The sequence below is a fragment of the Mastomys coucha genome, unplaced genomic scaffold, assembly GCF_008632895.1.
Source record: "Mastomys coucha isolate ucsf_1 unplaced genomic scaffold, UCSF_Mcou_1 pScaffold22, whole genome shotgun sequence".
Taxonomy (NCBI): Eukaryota; Metazoa; Chordata; class Mammalia; order Rodentia; family Muridae; genus Mastomys; species Mastomys coucha.
The window spans coordinates 27,435,423-27,460,485 of NW_022196905.1; the positions used below are offsets into that span (position 1 = coordinate 27,435,423).

Below are 25,063 nucleotides of genomic sequence, written 5' to 3' on the forward strand. Positions count from 1 at the left end.
TTTAACTTTTTTTTTTTTTGGTTTGTTTATCGAGACAGGGTTTCTCCTTGTAGACCAGGCTGGCCTCAAACTCCAAAATCTACTTGCCTCTGCCTCCCAAGTGCTAGGATTAAAGGTGTGCGCCACCACCACCTAGCTAATTCACAGGCAGTTTTTTTGTTTTTGTTTTTGTTTGTTTGTTTGTTTGTTTTCGAGACAGGGTTTCTCCGTATAGTCTTGGCTGTCCTGGAACTCACTCTGTAGACCAGGCTGGCCTCAAACTCAGAAATCCACCTGCCTCTGCCTCCCAAGTGCTGGGATTAAAGGCATGCGCCACCACTGCCCGGCTATGCAATTTTTTTTTTTTCAATTACAGAGTGGTGGTATTCAGGTAACAGAACAAGTATCTTTGTATAAGCTGCATCAGAGACATCTGAAGACAAAAGAGAAAATAAAACCCCAAAATAAAACAAAAAGAAAAAGCCAAACTGCTGTCCCCATATATAACTAATTTGTGCTGTGCACCAACAAGAACCCGCTTTAAATTTCCATGCTAATTTACAACCCCCAGACTGGATCAGGCAAGGTTGGTGGCTATTGAAAATACTGCCAGGACAGGGCTATCTAAAGACACATTGGGTAGTGTGTTAACTATACAAAAAGAGACACTGTACAGTTTAAAAATAAATCTTACACAGGTTTACATTTCATTTTTTTTCCTTAAAAAGTATGAGTTGTGTGCAGGGGGGTTAAATGCTTTATAGACAAGAAAAAAAAAACCTGCGCTAGAACCAACTTATTCATCATCATCTTCCTCTTCCTCTCCCTCCTCCTCTTCATCCTCCTCCTCTTCTTCTTCCTACTTTTTTTCGCTCTTTTCAGCCTTGACCACCCCTTTTTTCGCTGCATCAGGTTTTCCTTTAGCTCTGTAGGCAGCAATATCCTTCTCATACTTCTCCTTCAGCTTGGCAGCCTTCTTCTTGTAGGGCTGCCTGTCATCCGCTCTAGTGTTGTTCTACATCTCTCCTAGTTTCTTTGCAACATCACCAATGGATAAGCCAGGATGCCCGCCTCTGATTTTGGGGCGGTACTCAGAACAGAACAAGAAGAAGGCAAAGGTGGTCCTTTGAACTTCTTTTTGGGCTCCCCTTTGGGGGGTTGGTGATGTAGGTTTTCCTTTCTTTTCATAAGGAGCCTTGTCAGCCTTTGCCATATCTTCAAATTTCCCCTTTTCTTTAGCAGACATGGTCTTCCACCTCTCTGAGCACTCCTTGGAGAACTCTGAGAAGTTGACAGACGCATCAGGGTGCTTCTTCTTGTGCTCCTCCCGGCAGGTTTGCACAAAGAATGCGTATGAGGACATCTTGCCTCTCGGCTCCTTAGGATCTCCTTTGCCCATGTTTAGCTGATTTTCCTCCTCGAGGCACAGAGTCACCCAGTGCCTGTCTGGCTCTCGTTTGCCCCAGCGCTGTCAGGCACCCAGCTCACATTATGCGCAGGCCATCTCTGTGGTCTAGTGAAGTATAGGATACAGCTCTTGGAAATTACAGGAGAGAGGATAGGGGCAGATCACTTACTGGGGCAGGGATAGGAAGTACTGGGAATGATTGGATTCATTGAACAAGTATTTATTCAATACGCCAGGTTTGTGGTGCATAGTCGATGCCCCTGTATGGAGTGCAGAGTCTAAAAGAAGTAATAAGGTTGCAGGAGAAGAGTGGGACAAGCCAGAGCCAAGTCTTTGGTCTGTACTGTGAGAGGATCCAAAAGATTGCTAAGACGATAGAGAACAATGCAGGGCAGTTGGACAAGGCTCACCTAGAAGGTGACACAACCTAAGACCTGAAGGAGATCGTCCTAGTATAGAAGGAATGTTTTGGCATCCATTCATTTGCTCACTCATTTGTATATTACTATGAGCCTACTAGAGAAAGTTGTAGTTCCTGCTGGTGGCTCATGTGTTTAATCCCAGCACTCTGGACGCAGAGGCAGAAGACGAGGCAGCCTGGTCTACAGAGCGAGCTTCAGGACAGCCAGGGACCACACAGAGAAAGCCTGTCTCGAAAAATCCAAAAACCAAAACCCCCAAACCAAACAACAAAAAGAAAAGAAAGAAAAACCAGAGTTGCCGTACGAGGGATACCCTTCCTCTCACGTGGTCTCCGTTCTAGTAGATCTAGACAATTTCAGAAATTGGTGAATCTTGAAAAGGTAAAAACAGGGTCTCTTCCCGACGAGATGCTGGAGACCCAAGCACACGCAGGTACTGAGTTCGACTTGCAGCACCACAAAGAAAATATGATTATTAGAGAATTAAAAATGACATCTGTGGCTCGTTTTAGATTTGGGTAGTGTTCACGGTAGGGCTGGTGGAGTGTAAAGGTCAGAGCACCAGGGGGCAGTAGCGGTCAGGAAACTGAAGCACCGCTAAAGAGGCCGCCAGGGGTCCGAGATCTCCTCCGGGCTTTCCTTCCTGCGACCTTGTCAGAGCGCTGCTGTGACACACTCCCTGAATTCCGCAGCCCTTGGCTGGCACAGGTGAGCTTGAGAGAGAGGTAGGAAAGGTTGCAATGAGGTGACAGCGTCGAGCTGCTGAGCTTTCTCATCCTCTTATCACCTCTGGCTAACATCCTCCTGCCAGGGGAACAGTTCCACCCCTGGCCTGAGCTGGTGCCAAACAACAGGTGGTAGTCAAGGTAAACAAGGCAATAAAGTTCATCAAGGTTAATTTATGTGAAATAAATGTGGCTGTACCCCATTTTCATCCATTAACATTCTAAACACCTTGTTCAAAATGCCCTGGAGTGTTTCTAGCTGCCAGGAAAGCTATGATTAGGGAAAAAGAGCAGTGTGGTGACTGGGGGTATGGTTGAATTCGCTTTTTATTTTATTTTTAAAATATGTATTCTTTCTTTCTTCCTTTCTTTCTTTCCTTTCTTCCTTTCTTCCTTCCTTCCTTCCCTTCCCTTCTTTCTTTCTTTCTTTCTTTCTTTCTTTCTTTCTTTCTTTCTTTCTTTTTTGCAACAGGGTTTCTCTGTGTAGCCCTGTCTGTCCCGGAACTCACTTTGTAGACCAGGTTGGCCTCAAACTCAGAAATCCGCCTGCCTCTGCCTCCCAAGTGCTGGGATTAAAGGAATGCACCACCACTGCCCAGCTTTAAAGATTTATTTATTATTATACATAAGTACACTGTAGCTGTCTTCGGATGTCAGATCTCATTATGAATGGTTATGAGCCACCATGTGTTTGCTGGGATTTGAACTCAGGACCTTCAGAAGAGCACTCAGTCAGTGCTCTTACCCACTGAGCCATCTTTCCAGCCCTATTTAATTTAATTTAATTTTTAAAAAACAGATCTCTCTACACATCCCTGGAGCTCACTATATAGACCAGGCTGGCCTCTGAGTCTGAGGTGCCCATGCTTTGGCCCCTTGAGTACTGGGTTTAAAATCATGTGCCACCACACTGGGTCAGGTTGAAGTCACTTTATCATCAGACCCCCATGAGAACCCTGCTTGCTCCTTTGGGTGGGTTATGGTGCTATCCTCAAGATATATCTTCTCAAAGACCTTCATACAAGGAGCTATGTGCGGGTTTGGAGGCCCAGGAGAGCCTAGCTTTGCGTAGGTATGCATGACTGAGGTCTTAGGCTCCAGGGGCATCAAAGCAGAGAGGCTGTATGTGGGAAACACACAACTTTTCACTTTTGATGATCGCATCCTTCAAAGTGGGAAGCTGTATTATTTATTTGATTAATTAACTAAATAATAATAATAATAATAATAATAATAATAATAATAATTATTATTTTCTTTTTGTAGTACTGGAGATTAAGCCCAGGGCTTTGTGCATTCCAAGCAAGCACTGTACCCCATCTCACAAAGGTTTCTAAAATTATTTCTTTTTTTAGAGTCTAATTTACCTATACTTTTCTTTGGTTGTGTCTTAGTTACATTTCTATTGCTGCGGTAAAGTGGTGTGGCCAAGGCACCTTAGAGAGGAAAGGGTTTACTTGGTCTGTGGTTCTAGAGAAGTAAGAGGTCATCTTGGCAGGGAGAGAGGCAGCAGGTATGGCCACGGGAGCAGGGCTCACATCTTAACTACAAGCTGGAAACAGAATAAACTTGAAGTGGTACAAGTTTTAAACTCTCAAAGTCCACCTTCAGAGACATACTTCCTCCAATAAGGCCACAATTCCAGGCCTCCCAAACAGCAATGTGAACTGGGAGCCAAGTATTCTAATGCTGTGAAGAATATTTCACATTCCAACCATCATAGTTTGCTTGGGTGTTAGATGCCATATCTAAGAAACCATTTGTTCTCTCTCTCTCCCTCTCTCTCTCTCTCTCTCTCTCTCTCTCTCTCTCTCTCTCTCTCCCCCTCCTCCTCCTCCTCCTCCTCCCCTCCCCTCTCCCCCCTCCCCAGTCTCACTGTGTAGCAGCTGTAGCTGGCTTGGAACTCTGTATAGACCAGACTGACCTCAAATGTACATCTTCCTTTTTTTTCCCCCCTAGTCCTGGGTTTAAAGGTGTGTACTATCACATTTGGGCTATTTTTAATTCTTACATTTAAATCTTTGATCTACTTTTAGTTATTATTATTATTATTTTTAATTTAAAAGATTTTTTGACACAGGGTCTCTCTATGTAGCTCTGGCTGTTTTGGAACTCACTCTATAGACCAGGCTGGTCTCCAGCTCACAAAGATCCACCTGCCTCTGCCTCCCAAGTGCTCGGATTAAAGGTGTGCACCACCTTTAAAGTAGTGCACCAGTCTACTTTTAGTTAATTTTTGCAGAAGATGTGAGGTAGGGGTGGGCCTAGCTTCTACTTTTGTGTGTGGCTACCTAGCTGTCCCAATACTGTTTGCTGAGTTGTCACGGAATCCTTGTTTAAAATCTATTAGCCACAAAGACATGTAGCAATATAACTCCTTACAATATTCTGCTATACTCACAGGTCAGCCATCATCAGAGAAGCTTCCTCCTGCAGTAGACAGGAATGAACACAGAGACCCACAGCTGGACAATGGCAGACACTGAGACTTTGGATGGCTCCACCCTAGACAGGATGTCTCCATCAATCTCTTTCTTTAGGGCCCAGGGAGCTTTTTAGAAGAGGAGGAAGAATGAGTGTAAGAGCAGTGGGCATGGAGGGCACCAACAACACAGTGTCCTCTACACAACAGGGCTGACACACACGTGGGCTCACAGGCGGGCTCACACTCACCGTGGCAGCACTCACAGGGACTGCACAGGCCGAAGCCACATGGGGTCCCAGTGCTGAGAGAAGGACACCAGCCCTCATCCCTCACCCAGAAGCTATCTCCAACTGCCAACTGCTGACAAAGGAAAAAGCTAGTTTTTCTATCGAAGTTTCGCTGTGTCTACAAACCACACTTAAGTGTAAGCCCCATGCCCAGCATTAGATGGCCAACTCACAACGAACCCAGTGGTCCTTTTGTGGGTTTTTTGTCTAATAATTCTTGGTCTGGGCATTTTTACCTGACTGGTCTTTTGCTTATATATTTTGAGTTTTTATAGGTTCTGTGTGTGTATGTGTGTGTGTGTGCACGCATGTATGTGCACTTGTGTGTGCATTTGTGCATGTACCTCGTGTATGTGCTTTTCAAGCCTTTTCTGTTTTTTTTCTTTTTGTTGTTCTATGCTGTTTTTATTTTTTATTTTTTATTTCCTATTCATTTTCTAAAGCTAGAGAGAAAGAAGATATGGAGTTAGATGGGTGGGAAGGTGAGAGGATGTGGGAGGAGAGGAAGGGAGGGAAGCCGTCAGAGGAATCTATTCTACAGAAACATATACTCTCAATAAAAAAATCTGTGAGCTATGGATATATTCCTATTATTTTTAGCTCTCTGTAATTTAAGTTCCAGTTTTCTTCTCTGTGAAGTGGTGATAATGTTATCTCGACTGATGTCCATCAACTGGGGGCTGTGTGATGTCTGAGTCTCAGGATTTTAGAGAGCTGTTGTAACTCACTGCTTTTTTTTTTCATATAGAAAAAAAATTAACTTTTAGGACAAAGAAAATGTCTTAATTTTTTTTATAATTATAGTACTGTTTATGCCAACACTTATTATAAGATAGAATTTTTTTAAAAAAATTAGTTCTTTGAGAATTTTGTACAATGTGTTCACTCTTATTTCCCCCCTCCTCCTCCAGCTCTTCCCAGCGATATAGAATTTTTAGTATTTGGGGGGAGGGGAGGGGCTTGTGGGATTCAGCATAGCTATCGTAAGAGTTGCCAAGCACTGTGCTGGCCTATAGTAGGCCAGCAGTGTTGAGGGGAAAGCAGTCAGAGGTGGTTTCTGTCACACCAGCACCTTGGCCAGCGGGTGAATAATTGACTTCATAAACTCACAGAGGAATCATTTAGTGAGGCCACGGGGAGGTCAGGGATAAGGAGCTACTGCTCAGCTCAGTTTCCTGCTCTGACACCTCTGAAGTTTGATGGGGCGGGGGCGGGGGTTGCTGAGGTCCTGCTTCTCCTCAGGGGCTGGGACTTTCTTCGTTAGGAGAAAGGCTCAGGTTCATGTAGAAGGCAATGGCTGGCTGTACAGAACAATTCACAGGGCCCTGGTACTCACGGCCTTACTTTATCCTTTCTTTCTTTTTAAAAATTGAATTAAGATTCACAGAACATAAAGCTAACCATTTTAAAGCACAGGATTCTGTGGCATTTCCTGTATTTGTGATGTTGTGTGATCATCACATCTATCTTATTCCAAAACATTTGTATCAATCCCCAGAGTCTCCATATCTATAAACAGCCACACCCCATTGCTTCCTCACCTTGCTTCCTGGTAACCAGCCATCTGCTCTGTCTGATAGGTTTGCTTTTTCTGGGCATTTTATATAAAGAGATCGCACAATCCCTGACGGCGTGTGTTTGGCCCCTCTACACAGTAGCTTTCAAGGTCCATTCATGATAATCAGTTTCTCATTCAACTCTCAGCTGCTTTGTCCATTCGCTGCTGTTGGATTCAGTTGTTTGCTGGCGACTTTGCACAGTGCTATGGAGGGGAATTGGTTAAACTGCTTTGGCTCCCAGTGGGTCGCTCCTGCAGAGCTCTGGATTTGCAGACACACACACACACACACACACACACACACACACACACACACACACCAGCTAATTTGATGTGTTTTTGACTAGCTCAATGGCTGGGCACTTCTAAACTTCCCTACAGCTAGCATACATTTCCTGTATTCTTGGCTTAATACCTACTAAATCTGTATTTTATCTTTGCTGTCCTGTTACTTTCAGGGCTGCACCCCCCTCCCATAGTGCCACTTTCCCTTCCACCTACATTGCTGGATAAATTTTCTCCTGCAGCTCTTAAATCTGATCCCTATCCCTCCAAGTTTTGGTGATTCTCTCCTCTTCCTCTTCTCCTTGGTCCCACCTCCGTCTACCTGCTCAGCCATTGGCTGTACGGTTATTTATTACCAATCGAAGCCAGCTGGGGGCAGGGACCCTCAGGTCTGGAAGCGCGGTTTTTGGGAGTCAAATTAAGACAAAGCATTAGAACCAATTTCCAACACAGTGCTGCAAAATTTATAGGATTAGATAATTTTTATCTTATTGTATGAGTGTAATATTAAAAAATGTATTTATTATAGGAGTGTAAGACTAAAAATTTTATGTGTCTGCATGAATACCTGTATGCGTGTGTACCATGTGATTGCAGTGTCCGTGGAGGCCAGAAGAGGGCACCAGATCCCCTGGAACTGGAGGTACAGGAAGTTGTGGGCTGCCAGCCATTTGGGCCCTGGGAACTGAACGTGGGCCCTCTGCTAGAGTAGCAAGTGCTCTTAAGTGCTGAGCCATGGCTCCAGCCCTTGTGTGACTTATTTTCATGGCATGCTTCTAGGATTTTATGGCATGCTCTTAGGATATCCAGATCATCTGTGCCAGTGAGCGCAGGCTTTGTGTTTTCTTCACTTTGTGTCCGATTGACTCTTATGGCCACTGCCTTAGTTGGTTCCTCTCCAAGACCAGAAACCGCTTCGGGAGGAAAGGGTTTATTTTTTACTTTATAACTCTCAGGTCACACTCCATTGCCCAGGGAAGTCAGGACAGGAACTCAAACAGGGTAGTAACCTGGAGGCCAGAGCTGATGCAGAGGCCATAGAGAAACATCACTGCGTACTGGCTTGCTCAGCTTACTTTCTTATATTATAGCTCCCTGGACCACCAGCTCAAAGGTGGCATCCCCCACGGCGATGTGGGCCCTCCCACATCAGTCATGGACCAAGAGAATGCTCTACAGCTTTGCCCATATGTCTATCTGGTGGGGCCATTTTCCCAGTTGAGGTTCTCTCTTACAAAATGACTTCAGCTTGTGTCAGGTTGACATAAAACCAGCCAATACAGTCACTGTGGAGCTAGACATTAGTTTTGTCCAACCTGGAGAAGCACTCTTTTTAAAAAATTTCCCCTTCTCTCTAACACTCCCAACCCGTTGTTGAGACAGAGTCTCACTTGTAGCCCTCCGCCTCTCCTCAAATACAACTGTCCTCAGATCCTAAAGTTTTGGAGTTTCAGATATGTGTCACTACATCCAGCTATCTTAGATTTCTTCCAGGCTGGGCAGTGGGCTGTGATGATGACTGATTTCACTATGCGTGTCTGACTGTCTTTGGAGCCATCTTGGGCTTCAGTATATGCTCTACAAGTTAGAGCCTAGAGTTGCTTAGCTCTAGTGGCCTGCCATTTCCTTTATGCCCATCATATTCTTGCCTGAGATAAAGGATAGTCTCCAGCCATGAGTGACCTCTAAGAGGGCTGGGGAGCAGGAGAAGCTCTGGGCCTTTCTTAGTCATTAGATAGGGTCTCACTACGTCGCCCTGGCTGGCCTGGGACTCACTACATAGGCCCAGCTGCATCTTTTGACCTAAGCTCATAGTGTCTATATGCCAACCTTGCTCTGAGGGAGTTCTCCAAGGATTTTGGAGGAGCAGCTAGATTTTGAGTGAAAGATGCAGTCTAAGGGCCTGATATGCCTCACATGTCCCCTTTTACCTGGCTTTACTCCAAGTGTTGACGGTGGTGGGACACCGCACTGGACATGCTGCTCCCAAGGGGCCCTAGGCAGAAGTACTCCCTCTGAAGATCAGGCTTTATGGGGACAGATTCTGTTCAGCTTGATATCTAGAGCGTCCCCCTTGCAGCCCTGTCACACTGGCAATGCTGAACTCTCCCCGCCTCCTACTCTCCAGTTATCCTAGATCCCTTGGCCTCCAAGGTTTTCTAGACTCTCCTTCTTGTCTTGGGTTGATGGGGCTGGCGGACACTCTAGCATGTATGTTCCTTGTATCTTGCACAGCTGGAGAGACAGGCAGGAGACATGCTGCCTGGTTTCTGCTAGGCTGTGGGTGTTAGGGTGGCAGATAACCCCTCCCCCCTTTTTAGTTGTCAACAGGAATGGTGGGAAAATCTCCAGAGGACTCTGAAACTGTAAAGGGGAGGGTGGCTGTGCCAACCTGTGGGGCAGGAGGATGACTGTGGTAACTGTCTCCATGTTATTCATGGGGAACCAACCATTGCTTTGTTTTGTGCTCAGGGGGTCTCTAGTCTCCGGCCTCTTACACTCAGCAACTCACAGCATATGTATAAGATGCTGACTGAAAGGTGCTCTACTAGGCCCCAAGACTGAAAAGCCCAGCACCACAGGTAGACAAAGGAAAAACCTGCAATGTGACAGGCTGTGTGCCTCAGTCAAGGCATAAGTGAAGGGTAAGGGGAAACCACTCTTCCTAGAGAGAAAGATAGAACTTGAGTTACAGTGACTAGGAGACATTGAGCAGGTCCTCTGTACAAAGGCTCCTCATTCAATAGTTTACGGAGGCCTGGAGAGACGGCTTGGTGGTTTAGAGCACTGGCTGCTCTTCCAGAGGACTTAGGTTCAATTTCTAGCACCCGCATGGCGACTCACCACTATCTGTAACTCCAGTCCTGGGGGATCTGACATCTTCTGGCTTCTGTGAGTACTGTACGCAGTGCACAGTGCATGATTCACAGACTTACAGTCAGGCAAAACACCCATCTGCATAAAAATAACTAAATCTCCAAAAAGAGTGGTAGTGGGGAGGCTCAGAAACCCCCTTGCTCTTCCTCCTGTTTCTTCCCCTCCCCGGCCTCACTGACAGTGCATGAAAGTTGAAGGGCTGTATTTTCCAGGACAGTGGTCCAGGCCTCAGACTCTTTCTGGTCTTCTATGTAATTCACCTGTTCTGTGTCTTACCTACTCCTTCTGTGACTGGTTGATGTGATAAATTACCCTTTCTCTGTGTTATTGGGAATGAATACATCAATTACTAACAATAAACCACTCAGAACTTGTAATGAGCCAATGTCTTGCTATGTGCCCGAGCTGACCCCGAGCCACCATGTAGTCCAGGTGCTGGGGATCCTACTGCCTCAGTCTCCTGAACTCAGACATTACAGATGTGTACCACCATGCCTGGTTTCTGCAGTTATTTAGGCTTGTAGTATTCATTTCATAGGAAAGACTTCAGTACAAGCTTTACAAAGATAGTCTTACACAGAGCAAGTTTTAAGAAATGTACAAAAGCAAAAAGAATTTCTAATATCAGATCGAAGTAGAACAAAACTAGAACCAATAGCAAGAGAAACTACTGTAACTATTAGAACAGGATTAATACCTAGAATATACATAAACTGTAAGATAGACTCCCCCAAATCATCCAACCAACAAACTGGTGAATGAATTAACAGACAGCTCTTAAAAGAAATGGCCAACAAACGTGTGAAAAAATGCAGGACATCCTGAGCAGTCCGGGAAATTCAAATCAAAACCACACTGGGGTTTCATCTAATCTCAGTCAGAATAGCCAGCAACAAAAGCCCAAATGACCACGAATCTGGCAAGGATACAGCGAGGTGGGATCTTCATATACTTCTGGTGGGAATGTAAACTCAATAGCCACCATGGAGTCTGTATGGAGGGACCTCCAAGCTAAACCGAGAACCAACACATGATTCAGCTGTGTCTTTCCTACCCATAAGGGAGCATACTACAAAGATACCTGCACATCATGTTCACTGTGGGCTTGTTCACAACAGCCAAGATGCAGAACCAGATTTAAACACACAAGCACACACACATGTGCACATTCACACACACACTCACACACACACATACACATACATACACATGCACACACATACACACATACACACATGCACACACACATACACACATGCACACGCACACACACATGCACACACATATACACACATGCACACACATGCACACACACATACACACATGCACACATACATGCATACACAGATATACACATATACATAGACATACACACATACACACATGCACACACACATACACACACATACACACATACACACATGCACACACACATACGCACATGCACACGCACACACATACGCACACGCACACGCACACACATACACACATGCCATGAAAGTCAGTCAAAGGGGAACTATGTAAGAGAGAAAGGCTCTAGGAAGAATGGAGTGGGTCACAGGGAGAATAATGCAAACACAGGCAAATACTATAATGTACATGTGTGAAAATGTCACAACAAAACACAGTGGTTTGTACACTAACAAAATTTTAATAACAAAGAAGTAGACAGGCATAAAACCGGAGTAATCATGGATTATGGTTTGTTCATTGGCTAGGAGGTCTTGCTCAAGGTTCATACCTTCTCGCTTTTTCTTCTATAAAATAGAAATATCAGTGCTTCGTGTTCCTGTGGAAATGAAATATGAGTGCAGACAAGAGGGTGGTGCCAGGCATAGCTAGCACTACTAATAGCGGATACACACACTCTGTGTGGGCTGGTTTTATGACATTTGGACACATTTTTGACAAGCTGAAGTCATCTGAGAGGAGGGAACCTCAATTAAGAAAATGCCTCCATAAGATTGGGCTGCAGGGGAGACTATAGGGAGTTTTCTTAATTAATAATTGATGGGGGTGCCTGGCAGTGGTGGCACATGCCTTTAATCCCAGCATTTGGGAGGCAGAGGCAGACAGATTACTGAGTTCGAGGCCAGCCTGGTCTACAGAGTGAGTTCCAGGACAGCCAGGGCTACAGAGAAATCCTGTCTCAAACAAACAAACAAACAAACAAAAATTGATGGGGAGTGTCCGGTCCACCGTGGGCGATGCCACTCATGGGCTGGTGGTCCTGGGTTCTATAAGAAAGCAGGCTGAGGAAGCCATGGGAGCAATCCAGTCAGCAGCACCCTTCCATGGCCTCTGCATCACCTCCTGCCTCCAAGTCTCTGCCCTGTTTGAGTTCCTGTCCTTTCTTCTTTCAATTATGGACTACAATGTAGGCGAACCAGCCAGATAAACCCTTTCCTCCCCAAGTTGCTCTGGTTATGGTATTTCACCACAGCAATAACAACCCTAAGACACAGTGTAGACAATACACAATATGTATAATAAGACACATTGTATATAATATAAATATAGATACAAAATGTATACATGTGAGATAAGCATTTAAAAATACACATAAAACAATGCAGTATTTGCACATGCATATGCATAATATACTATATGCTGCATATCTATCCTTACTCTTATGGAGTTTAAGACTTCAAATGGGAAAGAAAAGCACCAAGAGACTACCAAGTAGTAATGTATTTCCCTAGAGTTATTATGTATTAGCGTTTAAAATGGGGACCACTTAGAGACATCAACCAGAGGGCAAACACTCCTAAGGAGACTGTTCCTGCACCCCCCGCCTCCCCCACACACGAGGGGGGATAGATCCAGTAAAGGAAAGGATGTGGGATGATGGAGAAATTTTAGTTTTTTTCTTGTAAGAACCTCTCTGTGTTGTCCAGTCTGATCTTAAACTCTTGGGCTTAAGTAATGCTCCTGCCTGCCTCTCAATGGCAGGGAGTACAGGTGCACACCAATGTAACCAGATAAAAGAAATACTATTTTTTTTTTTTTTTAAATCAGGGTTTTTCCATGTAGCCCTGGCTGGCCTGGAACTCACAGAGATTCTCCTGCTTCTGTCTCCTGAGTGCTGGGATTAAAGGTGTGTATCACCGCGCCTGGCCTAAAGGAGGCACCATTAAGAGGGCATTTTGGTGGCAGCGAGCTGCTCGTATTCTAGGAGGTAACCAAGCACACAGTGATGAAGATGGGTGTAGGCATTTCTTGGGACTCTAAGGAGGTTGCAGAGGGGCAGTTGGGTCACTGGGGAGCAGTTTGCAGTTTCTCTTTTTCTCTTTCCTTCCCAGAGAATGTCATTGCTCTCTCCTGAGTGGAAATTCCTTCCTTCTGCAGGACCTGGAACTCTGCGAGTATTGTGATGCCCCAGGTGCTGCCAGGGCAGGTGCCTCCCACAGGTGCCCTGGAACCTTATCTCCCCTACCCCCAGCTCCTTCCTGCCTTTCCTGACTTCCCACCCGTAGCAGGAATAACCCAAGGCCAAACATTAACAGTGGAACCATAAAGTCACGTGAAGCTCAGATGGCTTCCAGTGGCCTGGACTCTCCGTGCCCTGTTATCGGGAAATACCGCCTCAACGCCCTGTGGGTGGAGGAGGAGGAGGAGTGGCTGTGGCCACCCAGCACTTCAGCTTCCAGACTGCCACCCTGAGACTGGGCAGAAGATGCCACCATCACCTGACATTCAGGGTTTGGAATACCCATTGCAACGCTGTTGTGACAGATGTGAGCAGGTACTCTATTAGCGTGGTGTGGGCTCTAATGTACATGCATTTTCAGAGCTTACAGATACCTGCATTGTGTTCAAAAACATGCCTGCCTTTCAAGTACCTGGTGTATGTACAACTATCGTGTCTCTTTTATTCTTAGAGCCTTGTACTGAACCTACAGTAGCAGCATATTGTTGCTGAACTGATGTTCAACAACTGAGTACTGAATAAGAAACATTTATGCTAACCCACAAAATCATTTCACACGTGCACATTTTCAGGGTGTAGGTACCTACAGATATACACATGCCTTGTGTGTATCATTTCTATATCACACCCACATGAAGTTAAAACACAATAGTAGACACATCTGTCTGTTTATGTTTGCACCTCATGGTCATGTGCACATGAATAAGTATGTAAACACACAGATTCCCGAATGGTGGTTCTTGTGATGAGAGAATGTGGTTCCATGTGTGATAGACAGGTTGACAACTTCCCGGAAAGACCACTTTTCACTTGTGTCCTGGGATGCTTGCATACACTCTCAGTTATGACTCATTGTTTCCTCCACAATGTTCTTTTTCTTTCTTTCTCTTTTTTTTAAAAAAAGGATTTATTCATTTTATGTATGTGAGTACACTGTCGCTGTCTTCTGACACACCAGAAGGCGGCACTGGATCCCATTACAGATGGTTGTGAGCCACCATGTGGTTGCTGGGAATTGAACTCAGGACCTCTGGAAGAGCAGTCAGTGCTCTTAACTGTTGAACCATTTTTCCAGGCTCTACTGTTGTCCTTGTAAAACAGAGGAAACTTGACAAACACAGAGGCAGCAAGGACAAATGCCTGGTGCCAGAGGTTGTCAGAAGGGAACATCAGATTTCCCGGAACTGGAGTTATGGATGGTTGTGAGCTGCCAGGTGGGTGCTGGGAATTGAACCCAAGTCCTCCGTAAGAGCAGCCAGTACTCTTAACTGTTGAACCATTTTTCCAGGCTCTACTGTTGTCCTTGTAAAACAGAGGAAACTTGACAAACACAGAGGCAGCAAAGACAAATGAAAGGCAAGCTGTGGAAGGAGGCTGAGGGAGAAACCAACTTCATCTTGAATCTGCAGCTTCTAGAACTGAGAGAAGATACATCTTTGTTGCCTGCACCATCTCATCATGGCCACTCTTGAAACCTTTCCACTTTTCTTTTCTGCCTGTCAATCCCGTTGTTATAGAGGAGGGAGGAGGGACTTGAGGACTTAAGGACTGTGAGGACCTAGTGCTGTGGGGTGCCTGGGGCTGGGGCTGCATGGCGTTGTTATTTGCTTCAAGAACAATGAAGATAATAATAACAGGAGGAGATGGTCTTAGATTCTCAGTGGTGAAGTCTGAGGCAGGCTGGAATATGAAGATATTTCTGCAGAGTGTGTGTGTGTGTGTGTGTGTGTGTGTGTGTGTGTGTGTGTGTGTGTAAGCAGGATAGGGGCAGCTCCAGCTGCCCAGTTTCTTTCCTCCTCTTCCTCCTCCTTCTCCCTATTTCTTTACTCTTTCTTCCCTCCCCTTCCCTTCTCCCCTTCCCTCCTCCCTTCCTTCTTCCTCCTCCCTCCTATGTCTCTTTCTTCCCTCCCCTTCCCTCCTCCCTCCTCCTTTCTTCCTCCTCCCTCTTATAACTATTTTTTCCCTCCTCCTTCCCTCCTCCCTCCCTTCTCCGTTGGTTATCCCCTCCCTTCCCTCCTCCCTCCCCTATTTCTCTTTCTTCCCTCCCCTTCCCTCTCCTCCTTTCCTTCTCCCTTCTCCTTCCCTCCTCTTCTTTCTTTCTTTCTCTTCCTCTTCCTCCTTCTCCTCCTCTTCTTCCCCCTCTTTGTTTCTCTTGCTTTTCTTCTCTTCTCCCCCCTCCTTCTCTGTTTCTCTTAGCCCAGGCCTGGCTTTAAATGTGCTTCATATCCAAAGATGACCTTGAACCTCCTTTCATCCACTGTTTCCCAGTGTTGTCTGGGAAACAGGCATACCTACCATTTTCAATTCATGTGGTCCTGAGACTTGAACCCAGGACTTTATGTATGACAGGAAGACAAGCACACTCCACCAACTGAGCCATCTACTAGTCTCCTAGTTACATTTTCTTTTTTTTATTTGATATTTTCTTTATTTACATTTCAAATGTTATTCTCCCTCCTGGTTTCCCCTCTGAAGACCCCCTATCCCTTCCTCCCTCCCCCTAGCTACATTTTCTTACCAGGCATTCTCCAATGTCACTGCTGGAGTAGAGAACTCTGGTATCTCCAGTGGCATCTAGTGCAACTGGGTGCTGTCTGCTTTTAAAGCCAAGTGATCAGCCTGTCACCTGATAAATTATAGAAAAAAACAAATTATAGAAAAAAACCCAAACAAATCTCAAATGTTTGGGCATCTCCACAATAAGTTTGGTCAGGCATGGGTTCATAGGATAGAGGATCAGACATAGCATGATTTCTACTCCAAGAGAAGTATCCAGGCAAGAGGAAAGCCATAGAATATGGTCACCACGATTCCGGGCGGCCAGGTTTATGCTGAGATACAGTGGAGGGGGCTATGTTAGATGGCCTTGAGGAGGCAGAAGAGGTTTGATGGAGGAGGTAAGGATCGGCAGAATTTAAAAGGGGAAAGAAAAGTTGCAGGGAGTGGCAAATTCTGATTTGGAGGGCTGGACCATGGCACCTGGACCACAGAGGCAGGACCTCACCATAGAGTTATGCCTGGTAAAGATTAAAAGAGAAGACACGAAACTAGGTTAATTTTTGAATTTTTTTGGAACTGACCCAGCCCAATGGTTAATCTGTTTGACCCCTTTAGGAATTGCTTGGACCCTGTCCCAGGCGTACCTAACACAAGCTGGGGATCTGGAGCAGCCCAGAGCAGACCTGAGAAAGGGACCTTGGAGGTCACACTGTCCAAGCCTTGAATCTTTTCCAGAGGCAAAATGAGGACAGGATAGAGTGAGGGAGAGGGGCTAGGATTCTCAGGGAGTCAAAATGGAGCCAGGAGCTCAGGTCTCCTGAGCAAGTCCAGGCTCTTTCCTAGACCGCTACTGGGTTGAGAGGTGAACTTGGCTTCAAAGACTTTTACCGAGTGTTGGGCAAGGTTGAAAGTTTAGGTCCAGCCTCGTTTGTGTAGCTGCGTAACTGGTTGATTGTTTCGGGGTGTAGAGTCAACTGAGTTCCTTGCCACTAACCAACACCAGCAATCTCTGGGCCTGGGGTCTTTAACAATGATCAGATGTCCCCCTAGCTTCCATCAAGCTAACTGATATTTGCTAACTCACCTGAAGAACTCTGGGCCTGCTGCTGTATGCTGTGGCTTTGAGGTTTTTTTTTTTTTTTTGTTTGTTTGTTTTGTTTTTTGTTTTTTTTTCTGTGTGTATGTGTGTGTGTGTGTGTGTGTGTGTGTGTACCTGTGTACAGGTAGGTGCCCATGGAGGCCAGAAGAGTCCTCTGGATCCCTGGGCCTGGAGTTAAGGCAACTGTGAGCTGTTGTGTAGCTGCTGGGAATCTAACTTGGGTCTTCTGCAAGAGCCGTGTGTGTGGGCCACAGAGATGGCTCAGCAGTAAGGAGCAGTGGCTGCTCTTCCAGAGGACCAGGATTCGATTGCCAGCACCCACATGGCAGCGCCCAACCATCCATAACTCCAGTTTCAAGGAATCTGAGGCCCTCTTCTGGCCTCTGTGGGCAGCAGGAATGCATATGGTACACACACACACACACACACACACACACACACACACACACATATGTGAAACATCCATAATCAAAATATAATCTAAAGAAATTACTAACAAAAGAGCTGTATGTGTTCTTAACTGCTGAGCTGCCTCTCCAGCCATGGCCTGCTATTTCTTTAGAAAATGTATTGTTATTCCTCTAGAAAGCCCGTAATTGTCTTTCTTGGCCATTTCTACGGACTCTGCTGTTTCCAACTACTATGTAGCAGAAGCTAACTTTGGACTCCAAATTTTCCTCCCTACATCTTCAGAGTGTTGGCATCACAGGCCTCTGCACTGTGCTCAGTTTTATGTGATGGTGGGTACTGAATGCAGGCCTTGTGGTTGTGTACTTTACCAACTAAGCTACACCCCAGCCCTCCACTACTCTACTATGTTCTCTCTCTCTCCCCTCTTTCTTTCTCTCTCTCTCTCTCTTTCTTTCTTTCTTTCTTTCTTTCTTTCTTTCTTCTTCCTTCCTTCCTTTCTTTCTCCTTCCTTTCTCCCTCCCTCCCTCCTTTCCTTCCCTCTTCCCTCCCTCCCCCTTCCTCCTTCCTTCCTTCCTTCCTTTCTTCCTTCCTTCCTTCCTTCCTTCCTTCCTTCCTTCCTTCCTTCCTTCCTTCCCAGACAAGTTATCTCTGTGTTCCCAGATCTGAAGCTGATGATGTAGACCAGGCATGCAAGCCTAGAGCTCACACAGATCCACTTGCTTCTGCCTTTTGAGTGCTGGGATTAAAGGCTTGAGACATTTTTTTTTGGGGGGGGGGGTTCGAGACAGGGTTTCTCTGTGTAGCCCTGGCTGTACTGGAACTCACTCTGTAGACCAGGCTGGCCTCGAACTCAGAAATCTGCCTGCCTCGGCCTCCCAAGTGTGCCACCACTGCCCGGCAAAGGCTTGAGACATTATTCTGGCTTTGTTCTTTCTTTCTTTATGGGGGGGCGGTGGGATGGGAGCAGGGACTCCTTATGTTTTTCAGCCTGGCCTCAAACACAGTCCTCCTGCTTCCGTCTCCTGAATCCTAGTGTTACAGGTCTATGCCACCATACTTAGCTGGATTGTCTCATGGAGATCCTTTTATATACATAAAATTAACAAGACCATGGTTCAGTGGTTAGGAGCACTCCCTGGCTTTGACTCCTAGAACCCTCATGGTGGCTCACAATCATTTGTAACTCCAGTTCTAGAAGACTAGAGCCCTCTTCTGGCCTCTGTGTGGACCACTCACACAAGTGGTTCATAGACATGTATAGAGACAAAACTTAAAAAAATTAAAAAGAAAAGATTGATAGAACTTCTATGGATTGGTGTGCCTTATGTTATTTTGGTTCTCACGTCCATTTAGAGTCCTCTCCCCTATAGAACAAAAGAGGGATATTGAAGAGATCCCTTCCTCCCCTATATGTAGACATATACATAAAATTGCACTTTAAAATTTCACTGTGATATTGGAAATACGATGGATCTGTAGACTGGGTGGTACGTGGTCCTCCTTGCTGGGTTTGTTTTAATGCCTTCTCCATTTCATCTTCATCACCATTAAGGACAGCCACTGACAGTAGTAGGCCAGTTTTCTAGATGGTCTCTATCTTAAAGACTTGAATTTGCTGTCTAGCAGAAAACATATATAGTATGTAAATAAATGGGATGGGACATATTCTGGCAAGATTCTTTTTTTTTTTGAGACAGGGTTTCTCTGTGTAGCCCTGGCTGTCCTGGAACTCACTCTGTAGACCAGGCTGGTCTCGAACTCAGAAATCTGCCTGTCTCTGCTGGGATTAAAGGCATGCACCACCACCGCCTGGCTTCTGGCAAGAATCTTATATATACTTTAATTAAAAATTTTATGTGATTTTCACATTATTTATTATTGTTTGACTAAATTTTTAATTAAACATATTTATTTATTTATTTTATGTATATGAGCGCTTTATCTGTATGTACACCTGCATACCAGAAGAGGGCATCAGATCACATTACAGATAGTTGTGAGCCACCATGTGGTTGCTGAAAATTGAACTCTGGACCTCTGGAAGAGCAGCCAGTGCTCTTAATTGCTGAGCCACTTCTCCTGCCCCCTGCTCCAGTGCCTAAATATTTAATATTTAATTTTATTTTAATTTATGTATATGTGTCTAGAAAAGGGTGTTGGGTGCCCTAGAGATGAGCTGGAATCACAGGCAGTTGTGAATGTCTAATGTGGATGCTGGGAACTGAATACTTTCTCATTATTAGATTTAGTTTTGTGCAGGGTGATAAATATGGATCAATTTGCATTCTTCTACATGCAGACATTCAGTTAGATCAGCACCATTTGTTGAAGATGCTTTCTTTTTCCTACCATATGGTTTTTGGCTTCTTTATAAAAAATCAAGTGTCAGAAAATATATGAGTTTATTTTTGGGTCTTTGATTCTATTCCATTGATTAACTTGTCTGTTTTGATGCCAATACCATGCAGTTTTTATTACTATAGCTCTGAAATACAGCTTGAAATCAGGGATGCTGATACCTTAAGAAGTTCCTTTGCAGGATTGTTTTAGCTATCCTGGTTTTTTTTGATTTTCCAACATGAAGTTGAGAATTGCTTTTTTAAAGGTCTCTAAAGAATTGTGTTGGCATGCTCCACTATGCCTTATTTATAATAGCCATAAGCTGGAAACAACCCAGATGTCCCTCAACAGAGGAATGGATACAAAAAATGTGGTACATTTACACAATGTGTTCTTTTGTGACTGGGTTACCTCACTCAGGATGATATTTTCGAGTTCCATCCACTTGCCTGCGAATTTCATGAAGTCATTGTTTTTAATGGCTGAGTAGTATCTTCCTCAATTTCTTCAGAGACTTGAAGTTTTTGTTATACAGATATTTCACTTTCTTGATTAGAGTTACACCAAGATATGTTATATTATTTATGGCAATTGTAAAGGGTGTAGTTTCCCTAATTTCTTTCTCAGCCTGTTTATCATTTGTGTAACTCAGTAGCCCCCCCCCTTTTATACAAAATTAATTTTTAAGGTAATTTTCTATCCAGCCACCTTGCTGAAGGTATTTACCAGCTATAGGAGTTCTCTGGTAGAATTTTGGGGGTCACTTATGTGTACTATCATATCATCTGTGAATAGTGATACTTCAGTTTCTTCCTTTCCAGTTTGCATATCCCTTTGATCTTTTGTTGTCTTATTGCTCTAGCTAGAACTTCAAGTGCTATGTTGAATAGATATGGAGAGAATGGGCAGCCTTGTCTTGACCCTGATCTTAGTGGAATTGTTTTAAGTTTCTCTCCATTTAATTTGATGTTGGCTATTGGTTTGATGTATATTGCACTTATGTTTAGGTATGCACCTCATATCCCTAATCTTTCCAAGACTTTTTTTTTAAAAACACTTTTCTTAAGTGTTTTAGTACCTTTATTTATTTAAGCTGGATGTGGCACATACCTTTTTTTTTTTTTAAAGATTTATTCACTTATTATATGTAAATACACTGAAGCTGTATTCAGACACCCCAGAAGAGGGCGTGCATCATATCTCATTACAGATGGTTGTGAGCCACCATGTGGTTGCTGGGATTTGAACTCAGGACCTTGGGAAGAGCAGTCAGTGATCTTAACCACTGAGCCATCTCTCCAGCCCTTTCCAAGACTTTTAACATGAGAAAGGGTGTTAGATTTTGTCAAGGCTCTTTTTCAGCAGGTAGTGAGATGATCAGGCAGTTTTTCTCTTTCAGTTTGTTTATATGGTGGATTACATTGATGGATTTTCGGTCACAAAGCAAGCCTCAACAGATTTAAAAATATTGAAATAATATATTGAACCATCCCTGCATCTCTGGAATGAAGTCTACTTGATCCATGGTGGGTGATGTTTTTGATGTGTTCTTGGATTAGGTTTGCAAGTATTTTATTGATATTTTTGCATCACTGTTCATAAGAGAAATTGGTCTGACATTCTTTCTTTGTTGAGTCTTTGTGTGGTTTAGGTATCAGGGTGACTGTGGCCTCATAGAATGAGTTTGGAACCATTTCTTCTTTTTCTATTTTGTGTTCGAGTTTGAGGAATTGTAGAGGTTTGAATAGGTTTGGCTCCCATAGATTCATGTGTTTGAATATGCTTAGTCCAGGGAGTGACTCTATTAGGAGGTGTGGCCTTGCATAAGTGTGTTACAGTAGGGGAGGACTTTGAGACCCTCCTTCTTACTGTCTGGAAGATAGTTTTCTGGTTGCCTTCAGAACAAGACACAGAACTCTTAGGTCCTTCTCCAGCACCATGTCTGCCTGGACACTGCCATGCTTCCTGCTATGATGATAATGGACTAAACATCCCAATCTGTAAGCCATCCCCAATTAAGTGCTTGCCTTTATAAGAGTTGTCTTGGTCATGGTATTTCATGATACCAATGGAAACCCTAAATAAGACAGGGGTGTTAATATTAGCTCTTCTTTGAAAGTCTGGTAGAATTCTGCACTAAAACCATCTAGCCCTGGGCTTTTTGGGGGTAGGATCCTTTTAATGACTGCTTCTATTTCCTTAGGGGTTACAGGATTATTTAAATTGTTTACTTGATTTTGATTTGACTTTGGTAAATGGTATCTATCAAGGAAATCATTCATTTTATTTAGATTTTTTTGATTTTGTAGAGTACAGGCTTTTGAAGTAAGACCTAATGATTCTTTGGATTTCTTCAGTCTTTGTTGTTATATTTCTTCCCCCCCGCCCCCGCCGCTTCATTTTTGATTTTTGTTGAGTTGGATACTCTCTCTCTTCCTTTCAGTTAGTTTGGCTAAGGGTTTGTTTCTCTGTTTTCTCTATTTTCTCAAAGAACCAGCTCTTGGTTTCGTTGATTCTTTGTATTGTTCTCTTTGTTTCTAATTCACTGATTTCAGCCCTGGGTTTGATTATTTCCTACCGTCTACTCCTCTTGGGTGTGTTTGCTTCTTTTTGTCCTAGAGCTTTCAGGTGTGCTGCTAAGTTGCTAGTATGAGAATGCTCTAATTTCTTTATGAAGTCACTTAGTGCTATGAACTTTCCTCTTAGCACTGCTTTCATTGTGTTCCATAAGCTTAGGTATGTTGTGCCTTCATTTTCATCGGATTCTAGAAAGTCTTTCATTTCTTTATTTCTTCCCTGACCCAGTAGCCATTCAGTAGAGAGTTGTTCAGTTTCCGTGAGTTTGTAAGCTTTTTGTTACTGCTGCTGTTGAACTCCAGCTTTAATCCATGTGCACTGATAAGATACAAGGGTTGTTTCAATTTTGTTGTATCTGTTGAGGCTTGTTTACTGACCATATACTTGCATACTGACTATATACTGACTGAGTATATGGTCAGTTTTGGAGAAGGTTCTGTGAGATGCTGAGAAGAGGGTATATTCTTTTGTGTTTGGGTGTAGATATCCGTTAGGTTCATTTGACTCATAACCTCTCTTAGTTTCATTATTTCTCTGTTTAATGATGACCTGTCCATTGGTGACAATGGGGGTGTTGAAGTTTCCCACTATTAATGTGTGGGGTTATTGTGTGATTTAAGCTTAAGCAATGTTTCTTTTATGAATATAAGTACCCTTGCCTTTGGGGCATAGATGTTTAGAATTGAGATGTTATCTTGGTCTCAAAAAAAAAAAAGAAAGAAAGAAAGAAAGAGAAAAAGAAAGAGGGAGATCAAGAGAGAGAGAGAGAGAGAGAGAGAAAGAGAGAGAGATGTTATATTGGTGGATTTTTCCTTTGATGAATATGAAGTATCCTTCCTCATCTCTTTTCACTAATTTTGGTTTAAAGTCTATTTTATTTGATATTATAATGGGTACTCTAGCTTTCTTCTTGGGTCATTTGCTTGGAAAAACCTTGTGCAGCCCTTTACTCTGAGGTAATGTCTATATTTGTTGCTGGGATGTGTTTCTTGTATGTAGCAAAATCAAGGATCTTGTTTTTGCATCCATTCTGTTAGCCTATGTCTTTTTATTGGGGAATTGAGTCAGTTGATATTGAGAAATATCGATGACCAGCAATTGTTAAAGCCTGCCATTCCTATGTTGTTGTTGTTGGTAGTGTGTGTGTGTGTGTGTGTGTGTGTGTGTGTGTGTGTGCTTCCCTTCCTTTGGTTTGCTGGTCTGGAGTTATTTATTTCCTATTTCCTTGGGTGTAATTAGCCACCTTGGGTAGGAGTTTTTCTTCTAGTATCTTCTGTAGGGCTGTAGGGCTGGATTTGTGGATAGATATTGTTTAAATTTGGTTTTGTCATAGAATATCTTGGTTTCTCCAATAGTGATTGAAAGTTTTGCTGGGTATAGTAGTCTGGGCTTGCATCTGTGATCTCTTACAGACTGCAAGTCATTTACCCAGGCCCTTCTGGCTTTTAGAGTCTCTGTTGAGAAGTTGGGTATAATTCTGATAGTTCTGCCTTTATATGTTACTTGGCCTTTTTTCCTTACAGCTTTTTAATATTCTTTTTGTTGTTGTTCTGTACATTCAGTGTTTTGATTATTATTTGCTGAGAGGATTTTCTTTTTTAGTCCAATCTATTTGGTGTTCTGTAACCTTGTATGTTTGTAGGCATCTCTTTCTTTAGGTTGTGAAAGTTTTCTTCTATGATTGTGTTGAAAATACTTTCTAGACCTTGGAGCTGGGAGTCTTCTTCTTCGATTCATATTATCCTTATGTTTTTTTTTTTCCATAGTGTCCCAGACTTCTTGGATGTTTTGTGTCATGAACTTTTTAAACTTATCATTTTCCTTGATCAGTGTATCACTTTCTTTAATCATATGTTCTATGCCTAAGATTTTGTCTTTTATCTCCTGTATTCTGTTGATGATGCTTGCATCTGTATTTTCTGTTCTGTTCTTTAGGTTTTCCACCTCCAGAATTGCCTCAATTTGTATTTTCTTTATTGCTTCTATTTTCATTTTCAGTTCTTGGACAGTTTTACTTATTTCCTTCATCTGTTTCATTGTATTTTTCTATATTTAAGGGATTTACTCATTTCCTCTTTAAAGGCCTGTATCATCTTCATGAGATTGGGTTTAAGGTCATCTTCTTGTCCTTTGGCTGTGTTAGGATGTCCCGAGCTTGAGGAACAGGATGGCTGAGCTCTGGTGTTGCTATGTTACCCTGGCTCTTGTTGATTGTGTTCTTATGCTGTCCTTTAGCCACCTGGTTGTCTCTGGTGATGGTTGGATGTTCCTAATGTCAGTAGGACCCAACTGGTGGGGGGTTAGCGAGGGAGAGGGTATTCCTAGGGTCCCCCTGTGGGCATCATTGGGGAAGAGGATGCTCCTGGGTCCTGAAAGTCTCCTTGCGATGGCAGGAGGAGCCATGGGCCAGATGATGGGGGTGAGAGGGCACACAATTAAAAATTTATTTTGAGACAGAGTCTCATTTTGTAGTCTTGGCTAGCTTGAAATTCACTATATGGATTATGATGGTTTCAAACTCACAGATATCTACCTGTCTCTGCCCAGGAAAAAAACTAACTTTTTAATGAACAATAATTATATATTTTTATGGAGTAGAGTGTGCTATTTAATAATCAACTCTGATAGTTAGACCATCCATCATCTCAAGCATGTATTTATTTCTTTGTAATTAAAACATTCAACGTTCTCTTTTCCATCTCTCTCTCTCTCTCTCTCTCTCTCCCTCTCTCTCTGTCTCT

General features: G+C 43.6%; 1 long non-coding RNA gene and 1 pseudogene across 1 annotated transcript in view; one reads left to right on the forward strand and one right to left on the reverse strand.

Moving 5' to 3' along the window:
• The window catches only part of LOC116069801, a 52,442-nt gene that overhangs the window by 6,536 nt on the left and 20,843 nt on the right, over positions 1-25,063 (forward strand). The window lies entirely within an intron of this gene.
• LOC116069798 lies at positions 776-1,378 on the reverse strand (annotated as a pseudogene).